Source organism: Cupressus sempervirens, chromosome 4 (assembly GCF_028749045.1).
Source record: "Cupressus sempervirens isolate cs-2001-9-10 chromosome 4, ASM2874904v1, whole genome shotgun sequence".
NCBI classification, from domain to species: Eukaryota; Viridiplantae; Streptophyta; class Pinopsida; order Cupressales; family Cupressaceae; genus Cupressus; species Cupressus sempervirens.
The window spans coordinates 31,227,276-31,238,219 of NC_143121.1; positions in this window are offsets into that span (position 1 = coordinate 31,227,276).

The window sequence follows — 10,944 nt, forward strand, 5'->3', positions numbered from 1 at the left end:
TGAGTTCATGATGAAGGTTCATCATTTGGGCAAGTGTATCCATCTGCATGTTTGAGATCCTTGTTAGTTCAGTACATTTTTCTTCAAGTCTATTTGCAAGATTTCTTTTATCATTTTCCAACATCACTTTGTCTTCAACTACTCTTTTCTTGTGTTCAATAATTTGACATATCATTATAGCCTGTGATTCATGTTCCATCTTGAGAGTTCTTATCTCATTTTCTTGAATTTTATTTTTCTCCATCAGTTATGCTATTGCTACATCAAACTCTTTAGTGTCTCCACTGGAAAATATGTTGGTGGTATCAATCTCCTTGTAGTGCATATCATTTTCAGCTATGGCTAGATCCTTCCTCTTTTTTAATGAGTTTCTCAACTTGTTTCAGAATTCCTCCAAGCTATGCAAAGCAAGTTTCACATCTATCACTTGATTTTCAATGATCTTTCCAAGTTTTAAGGCTTCCATCTTTAGATCTTTTCCTCCAAGCTATTAGGCTTTTCCTTAAGAGAACCTGGATTACACTCTGATACCAATTGTTGGAATATTCAAATATGGAAAGAGTACTTATGAGAGGGGGGGGGGGGGGGGTGAATCATAAGTATCATACTTTAGCCAATAAAACTTTTAACTGAAAGTAAATTGCATGCATGTAAATATATCAAATAATCATGAAACCAAACACATGCATCAATAACACTTAACACTGAAATTTGGTAACCCAGAAACCCTCCAGGAATAAGAAGGTAAAACTGGGGTGGGGATGATATCCACAAAAATTACTGCAGCAATATTGTTCAACCACTTCTGATGGTTTGCCCTGTTAAAGGCTTTACACTGTGTCAATAGTGACCTGGTTAGAGGCTTTTAAAACTTAACATGAAGTGTTACCCTGTTAAAGGATTTTATCACCTAGTTAAAGGATTTATCAAAATAGCTGTTAAGCTAACCTATCACCATAGGATTTTTATTCTAATACAATTGCTAGAAAGTATTAGGTACAATAAACCTGATTGATTACAATCCTTGATTGCTGATTGCAGGTGCTTGTTCTACTTTCTCTGATCTGGATCCTTTTGTGATTTGATAATCCTAACTTCTGAAAATAGAATTCCTTGCGAACCCTTTTATATCTTCTCATACCTCTCATCTCTTACATTTTACAATGAAGTTTTTTCTTCCTTATAAAGACATTTGAAGATTTAGGGTTAGGTATGGATCTACGATCCATATTCAATCTTCATTTTTCACTCAATACTTATCTTTTGCTAATTGGTTGCATGCCTTTAGCATTTTGCTTATTGACTGCATGCAAATTACATAGGAAAAATAAATGATTCGATCTCATCATTAAATCTTTCGATATTTACCTTATGTCGGCTGTAAAAATTGTTTGCATCATAGTTTGTGCAATTACAAACTTTTATGCTGATCTACTGAATTACTCAGCTCCTGAAGTATTTTTGATACTCGGTACATGTTGTTTCTTGGATAGCTTGACACCTTAACAAAATTGTATTACTCAACGCTTTATGTTACTCGGCACTTGTTCTTAACTCGGTATCTGATCTTCACTCGACATCTAAACTTCACTCAGCATCTGAACTTCACTCGACATCTAATCTTCACTCAGCATCTGAACTTCACTCGGCATCTAATCTTCACTCGGTAACTGAACTTCACTCGGCATATGAAGATCACTCAGCATCTATGATGTACTTGGCATCCAATATGGAATATGATTAAGTGTGTTGGCACTCAAGTGTCAAAAACATTATAATGTTAACAGAATGATGGAATTGGTAAAGAATGCTTTCAATCATTGTTTTGTCATTGATGTCAAATTGGCTAACTATAGGAATGACAATTGCTTAAGTGATCCAAATACTATCACTTAGTTGATTGACAAGGAAGAGTTAATCAACAAGATGCAACTAGAATACCCAGAGAAAGGTTGAAGTTATGATGTTGTAATGAAGTATAAGGATCAGCTAAGACAATGATGAAATAATGTATTGATGACATACTCTAGGACACAGAGAATGGACACACTCAGATACACTCAAAATGCAAGGTTTAACTAAGTCATTTATAAAGCATAACTAAGTTCATTTGTGAGAGCCAAGCAAGCTAGTTAGAGCTGAGAAAATTCTCAGTTGAAGTCAAGCAAGTTCAACTTCAGTGTGTGCTAAGAAAATTCTTTAGGTGCCAAGAAAATTCTTCAGGTGCTGAGTAATTCAGGAAATGCTTCAAGTGTCGAGCATCAAAAAAAGGGGTAATGGATGTCGAGTAAGTCTTTAAGTGCCAAGAAAAGTAGAAATGCTATTGGTGCCAAGCATTAGTAAATGCAGTAGAAGCTGAGGAACACAGAAGGAGCCAAGCATTAGTTAACCAATGATGTGGAGTTGCTGGATTATTAACAAGAGAAAAAGATTCACCAAATCAGTAACGATAAGTTTGTTACATTGAATTTTTTGAATTAGTTGGATGATAAGGATGATGAGTAGATGTCACAAAATTTTATGCAAACCATGCAAACCAATTCAAGGTGAATGTTGATGGATTTATCAAGTTTCTGAAAGAAACAATTAGGAGGGAAAACAATATCATTATCTTAGATCAATTCAAATTGGTGAGTAGGAAGATTTGAGTAGGAAATGAAGAATAGAAATTCTTTATAAGGAGTCATAGGTTAGAGATCAAAGAGAGGGAGTTGGTCATAAGTGTGGTCATGTGAAGAAGGTAAGGGAAGGCTAGTGTGAAGTGTCGAGAAGAGGACACAGTGAGGAGTAAGCACAGAGCATCAAGACTTTGAGTTGATCAAGTGACCATAGAGTGCATTGGAATAACGAGTGGAAGAACTCAAGAATATAGATATTGAAGGGTGTACAAGATTTTAGCACTCCAAGGGAGGAAATCCAAGCAAAGAAAAGGACTAAAGAGTGATTTGAAATCTGCAAGGTTAGAGTTACAATCTTTATCAGGTAAAAACCTTTCTAATGCTTTCTTACCATTGTATTAGATGTTGAAATCCTACATTGATAGGTTAGCTTAATAGCTAGGTGGATAAGCCTCAAGTAAAGGATAGAAAATCCCTAGGAGAAGGATAAGAGATCCTCAAGAGTAGGATAGGAAATCCTTAGAGAGGGATAACATATTCTTTTGAGAAGGTGACTATAAATCCCATGGACTTGGGTGGGCTTAACAACTCTATGTAAATCCTTTAATAGGGTGGCATTTTAAGTTGAATGTTCTTAAGCTCTCTAATAGGTCACACTCCTAATAGGGTATAGAAATCCTTTAACAAGGTCACATCTAACAGTGTGTAAAGCCTTTAATAGGGCAGGCCTTTAACAGGGAAAACCATTAGAAGTGGTTGAAATCAATTACGTAGTTATTTTGTGGGTGTCATCCCCAACCCATTTTTACCTTCTTATTCTTGGATGGTTTTTGGGTCATGAAATCTCAAGTGTTATGGAGTTATGTATGTTTAATTTTCATGATTGTTTAATGTTTAATTGCATGCATGATAATTTTAGTTATATGTCACTAAGGATTTGACATGAAAGGAAAAGACTTGTACTTTTGATTCACCCCTTCTTTATTAAAATTTTGTATTGGAAATTATTGGACTTGAATAACTAATTCACCCCACCTCCCCTAGTTATTCTAAAAGAATTATAACAAATGGTATCAGAGCCCACTGCTGATTTGTTTCAAGGTACTAGCAATAGGAAGATCAAGATGTCTAAGAGAGAAGTCCCCAAGCTAAACAAAGAGAACTTTTTTACATGGCAAAGTTTGATGAAGTTGCACCTTGGATCAATAGGTCACTATGCACAAACCTCAATCACAAATGATCATCTAGACCCTACAAGACCCCTCACTATAGAAGACATGAACAAGAAGAAGGAGCACAATCAAGAGATGTAAGGAATTACTTTAGCACTAAGCTATGCCGAGTATGATGACATCAAAGGATGGGGTACTACACATCAGATGTGGAAAACATTATCAAGCATCTATGGAGAAGATGATAATGTCAAGAGATCCAAAAGAGAGAGCCTAAGATGAAAGTTTGATGACATGAAAATAAAAAAAGGAGAGAATGTTGCTCAATACAGTGTAAGAATGAAAGAAGTGGTAAGTGCCATAAGAAGCCTAGAAGGATAGTTATTAGAAGAAATAGTATGTAGCAAATACTTGAGAACTTTTCTTCCTATCTATGTTATAAGAGTATCAGCCATCCAAGAGCTAAGGTTTGTAACAGGCAACACATTGTCATTTGAATGAATAATTGGAAGACTCACTACCTTTGAGTTATCCAACTTTGACAATTACAAGCCAGAGAACTTTGGATCTGCATTCAAAGCCAAGATGAAAATAAAACACAATGAGAAGGTGCAAACAAAGAAAAAGAGTGGAAAAGGAAAGTATGTATCTAGTGATAGTAGTACTGATGAAGATGATGTAGACCAATTGGAGGCATTTCTAACAAGAAAATTTCATAGAGGAAGAGGAAAATTCAAAGGTAAGCTACCAATCATTTGTTTCAATTGTAATGAAGTTAGTCACATTGCAGCCAGATGCACACAAAAGAAAAATTACAAGGATGGAGGCAATCTCAAGAACAAGAAAGAGGACAACAAGGACTACAAAGGTAAAGGCAAAAGATGCTACATTGTTGAAGAAGACTCTGATGAGAATGATGATGAATTAGCCTATGTGGCTAGGAAAGATGAATGAGATGAAGAGGAAGCAACTACCCTAGTAACTTGCATGAACAAGAATAATAAATTGATCATAAATAGTGGATGTTCTCATCACATGACTAGAGATAAAAGTTCATTATGTTAGATTTGGTAACAATGCACCATGTTAGATCAAAGGGAAAGGTAGTATCAAGCTTACTAAAAAGATATCATGTGATAATGCATACTATGTTGAAGGCCTAAACTATAACTTGTTAAGTGTTTCATAGTTAGAAAACATAGGATGTAAGGTTGAATTTGGAAAAGGAGTTTCCAAAATCTATGATTCTCAAGGAAGTCTAATAAGAAAAGGTGACCAAACTAGGAGTAATTTGTTCTACCTAGACATGGAGGATGCTTCTTGTCTCATTGTTCAAATTGATGATGTATGATTATGGCACAAGAGTCTATGTCATGTAAATTTTGACAATCTGATAAGCATCAGCAAAATGAAGAAAGTTAGAGGTCTACCAAAGTTGAAGAAGCCTGATAACACCATGTACAAACAATGCCAACTAGGGAAGATGACCAAGTCAATTTTCAAAAGCAAGGCTTATACTTCTAATGAAGTATTAGAGCTAGTTCATACTGACTTGTGTGGTCCTATTGAAGTGCAAAGCTACAAAGGTGATAGATACATAATGCTATTTGTAGCTGACTATTCAAGGATGATGATAGTCATGTTCCTAAAACAAAAATTAGATGCATTCCAAATATTCAAATGGTACTTGGCTAGAGTTAATAAAGAGACTAGGAAGAGCCTAAAATGTCTCAGATCTAATAGAGGAGGTGAATTAACATCAAGAAAATTTGAAGAATTCTGCAATGAAAGAGAAATCAATATGCAGACATCAGCACCTAGGACTCCATCTCAGAATGGTATAGAAGAAAGAAGGAATAGATTAGTTATTGACTACACCAAGACCTTAATGATGGAGAAAAATGTTGCACTCAAGTACTAGAGAAAAGCTATAAGTACTGCAGTCTACACACTCAACATAGTTCAAGTAAAGAAAGGTACAAATGCAAGACCTTTTGAATTATGGTATGGGCACTCTCCTAATGTAAAACATTTTAGAATATTTGGATGCAAATGATATATATATATATATATAAAGAGTCTAGAAATGGAAATTTTGATGTGAAGAGTGAGGAAGGCACATTTCTTGGTTATTCTACTAGAGGCAAAGCTTATAAGTGCTTGAATGTTAACACTAACAAAGTAGTAGAAAGTACAAATGTGAAATTTGATGAGCTTGCAAAAGTTTAAAATGTTGAGAACACCAACAAAGTAGAAGAATACAAGACCTTTGTATACTTTTATGAAGGTATACCTAATAATGGCGATGTTGCAACTTAAAATGATAATAAGCTAAAAAATTCAATATTTTTCAAGTCACAAACAGTAAATGTTGAGTAGTAGACACATTCAAAAGACAAGCTGCAAAATATAGAGAATGTTTATTCAGATTCTAAGAATTGTCAACATGAAGGAAATGAAGAAATATCTGATGAAAATGCATATGAAGATTTGGACTCTGAAAGAGACAACATGCAAATAGGGCAACCAGTACTGGAAAAGTATGTAAGAAGACATCATCCTGCAGATTAAATTATTGGAAACAAAGAGGTAGGACCAATGACAAGGAATAGAATCAGAAGTGAGACATGTCTACTCAACAAAATGGAACCAAAAATAGTAAGTGAAGCCATAAAAGATGATGACTGGTACAATGCTATGAAAGAAGAAATAGAACAAATTGAAAAGAATAAGACATGGACCTTAGTCTCAAGACTAGCTGACAAGAATGTAATTGGAACCAAGTGGGTGTTTAGAAACAAGTTAGATGAGAATGGTGAAATCACAAGGAACAAGGTAAGACTAGTCTATAAAGGGTATGCACAAGAAGGACTAGACTATGGAGAAACTTTTGCTCTAGTTGCCAGAATGGAAGGAGTAAGGACCTTATTGGCATATGCAGCCTTCAAAGGATTTAAAGTCTATCAAATGGATGTTAAGTCCACATTTCTTAATGGTATACTTGAAGAGGAAGTCTACATAGAGCAACCAAAAGGCTTTGTTGATGAAAATTAAAAAAATAAGGTATGCAAATTGCATAAGGCTATATATGGATTAAAGCAAGCCCCTAGAGCTTGGTATGAGAGACTTCACAAGTATCTAGTGCAAATAGGATTTGAAAGAACTGATGACAACAACAAAAAGTACATCAAATTAGAAGAAGGTAAGGATATCCTTATATCTGAAATCTTTGTGGATGACATAATTTTTGGAGGAAAGGAAGGACTTTGCAAATTTTTTGCTAAAAAAATGAAACATGAGTTTGAGATGTCTATGTTTGGAGAAATCAATTTCTTTGTTGGATTGCAAGTACATCAACTAAAACATGGTATATTCATGACACAATCAAAGTACATCAAAGAGATACTCAAGACGTTTGGATTGGAAGACTCCAAACTTGTCAGTACACCAATGGTAATAGGACATAAGCTATCCAAAAATGATGAATCAACTAAGTTCAATCGAAAAATGTATAGATCCATGATTGGAAAACTACAATATGTTGTACATAGTAGACTAGACATAGAATTAGCAATTGAAATAGTGGCTAGATTCTCTGCTAATCTTAGAGAAAATAATCACATGGCAACAAAAAGGATAATGAGGTATCTCAAAGGAACTGATGATTTTGGCCTATACTATGAAAAGAATGAGAATTTTGAGCTAAATTCTTACATAGATGTAGATTGGGAAGGAAACATTGATGATAGACAAAGAACAAGTGGAGGAGCACTATTCTTAGGAAAAAGGCTAGTTACCTGGACCAGTAAGAAATAAACATGCACATCATAGTGCACTGCAGAAGCAGAATATGTGGTAGCAATAGTCAATTGTAAAAACATTATGTGGCTCAAACATCTATTGAAGGGAATGAAGGAAGAGATAACCAAACCTATGATACTGTATTGTGATAATACAAGTGCTACAAACATATCCAAGAATCCAGAAATGCATGCAAAAATCAAGCATATTGCAATCAAGTATCACTATGTTAGAGAATTGGTGGAAGACAAACAAGTGAAGATGGAGTACATTCACATAAAGGAGCAAATTATAGACATCTTCAAAAAACCATTGCCCAAGGATTCTTATGAATATCTTAGAGGCAAGTTGGGGGTAAAACCCCTAAATTAAGTAGTCTAAAGCAACAAAGAAGCTGCCCTACATCAACAAGAGTAGACCATTGAAATATCAGAAGAATGATGTAGAGGATGAAAACAAGAACAAAAACTCTAGATTAGTCACAAGAATGGTGACAAAAGAAAATGACACAAGATGCAAAGCTTACACCAAGCATGTTGAAGATGTTATATCTTTGGCATTTATGTCAAAGAGGGAGATTTATGAGAAACTAATCAATAGAAGGTAAGAGGGAGATGTATGAGATCAGTAATAGACCAAAAAAAAGAGGGGGAGATGAAAGAGGGAGATTCAAAAGAGATAAGAAACTGATAAGCAAGTAGCTATCAAGAGTCAAGGAATAAAAAATAAGGGTACAACAATCAAGAGGGAGAAGCAGAACAAAGTAGAGTAAGGATACAACAATCAAGAGGGAGAAGAAAAACAAAGGATTCAGTTTGTATCGAAAAAAGAGGGAGATCTGATACAAAAAAGGAAGATATGTAATGACAACAAGTTTTTTGTTTGGTATATAATTTTGGTGGTAACTAAGTTGATCAATTGATTAGTTTGGTTTGCCATCAATGCCAAAGAGGGAGATTTTTGGAAATGATTGAAAATATATTTGAATGAAGAATGATGGAATTGGTAAAGAATGCTTTCAATCATTGTTTTGTCATTGATGTCAAACTTGCTAACTATAGGAATGAAAATTCCTTAAGTGATCCAAATAGTATCACTTAGTTTATTGACAAGGAGGAGTTAATCAACAACATGTAACTAGAATACCTAGAGAAACGTTGAAGTTATGATGTTGTAATGAAGTATAAGGATTAGCTAAGATAGTGATGAAATAATGTATTGATGACATACTCTAGGACACAAGGAATGGACACACTCAGATACACTCAAAATGCAAGGTTTAACTAATTCATTTGTAAAGCATAACTAATTTCATTTGTGAGAGCCAAGAAAGTTGAGAAAATTCTAAATTGAAGCTGAGAAAGTTCAACTTCAGTTTGTGTTGAGAAAATTCTTCAGGTGCCAAGAAAATTCTTCAAGTGCTGAGTAATTTAGGAAATGCTTCAAGTGTCAATTATTAGAAAAAGGGGTAATTGATGCCAAGTAAGTCTTTAAGTGCTAAGCAAAATAGAAATGCTATAGGTGTTGAGCATCAGTAAATGCAGTAGAAGCCAAGTAACACAGAAGGAGCCAAGCATCAGTAAACCAATGATGCTGAGTTGCTACATTATTAATAAGACAAAAAGATTCACCAAATTAGTAATGATAAGTTTGTTACATTGAATTTTTTGAATTAGTTGGATGATAAGGATGATGAGTAGATGTCATAGAATTTTATGTAAACCATGCAAACCAATTCAAGGTGAATGTTGATGGATTTATCATGAATTTTTTGGAACAATTAGGAGGGAAAACAATATCATTTTCTCAGATCAATTCAAATTGATGAGCAAGAAGATTTGAGAGGGAAATGAAGAATATAACTTCTTTATAAGGAATCATAGGTCAGAGATGAAAGAGAGGGAGTTGGTCATAAGTGTGGTCATGTGAAGAAGCCAAGAGAAGGCTAGTGTGATGAGTCAAGAAGAGGATACAATGAGGAGTAAGCACAGAGCATCAAGACTCTAAGTTGATTAAGTGAACATATAGTGCATTGGCATAATGAGTGGAATAACTCAAGGAGATAGATCTTGAAGGGTGTACAAGCGATCAAAACTACATAGGTGGAAAGCCAAGCAAAGAAAAAGACTAAAGAGTGATTTCAAATTTGCAAGGTTAGAGTTGCAATCTTTATCAGGTCAAAACCTTTCTAATGCTTTCTTACCATTGTATTAGATGATGAAATCATACATTGCTAGGTTAGCTTAATAGCTAGGTGGATAAGCCTTAAGAAAGGGATAGAAGATCCCTAGGAGAAGGATAAGAGATCCTCAAGAATAGGATAGGAGATCCTTAGAGAGGGATAAAAGATTCTTTTGAGAAGGTGACTGTAAATCCCATGCACTTGTGTGGTCCTAATAGCTCTATGTAAATCCTTTAATAGGGTGGCATTCTAAGTTGAATGTTCTTAAGTCCTCTAATAGGGCACACTCTTAACAAGGTGTAGAAATACTTTAACAAGGTCACATCTAACAGTGTGTAAAGCCTTTAACAAGGCAAACCATTAGAAGTGGTTGAAATCAATTGCATACTTATTTTGTAGGTTTCATCTCGGGTTTCTAGGTAACCAAAATCTCAAGTGTTATGGGGCAATGCATGTTTACTTTTCATGATTGTTTAATGTTTAATTGCATGCATGATAATTTTAGTTATACGTCACTAAGTATTTGGCATGAAAGTAAAAGGCTTGTACTTCTAATTCACCCCTACTTTATTAAAAAAATTGTATTGGATGTTATTGGACCTTGAATAACTAATTCACCACCCCTCCCCCCCTCCCAGTTATTTTAAAAGAATTCTAACATGATATTCCTTGAAAATTAAAATTCAAAGTAGATGCATGTAGAGTGATTATAATTTGATTAAACAAAATAGAAAGTAAAACCAGACTATAAGGGAAAACCCTAGATACATTGTACTAGTCATTATAGAAAGCACAAAATTAGACTAATATTGTGAATTCTTCTAGACATGGGTTGTCCTATGCCACTTCATCTAGGTTATACCATTTTTAAAGAATATTCAAGCCAATTCATGCCCATTTCATATGGTGCTTGAACTACTCAGTAGTTAGGCCAAATAGAAATGGTTGTAGAGCAACATTTTGGCTAGGTCCCAAAAGCTTGTATATTTCACCTACGCAAGGAATCCTCACCCCTAAATCTACATGAGAAATAATATCAATTTCATTGCCCAAGTATTATTCTTTAAAAGTATTCATTATGAGTAGAAAAATGTTGACCCTTTCTTTGAGGTCAAGTATAGATGCTAGAAAATGGGATGTAATGTTAATGTTGACATAGTACCTATTCTCA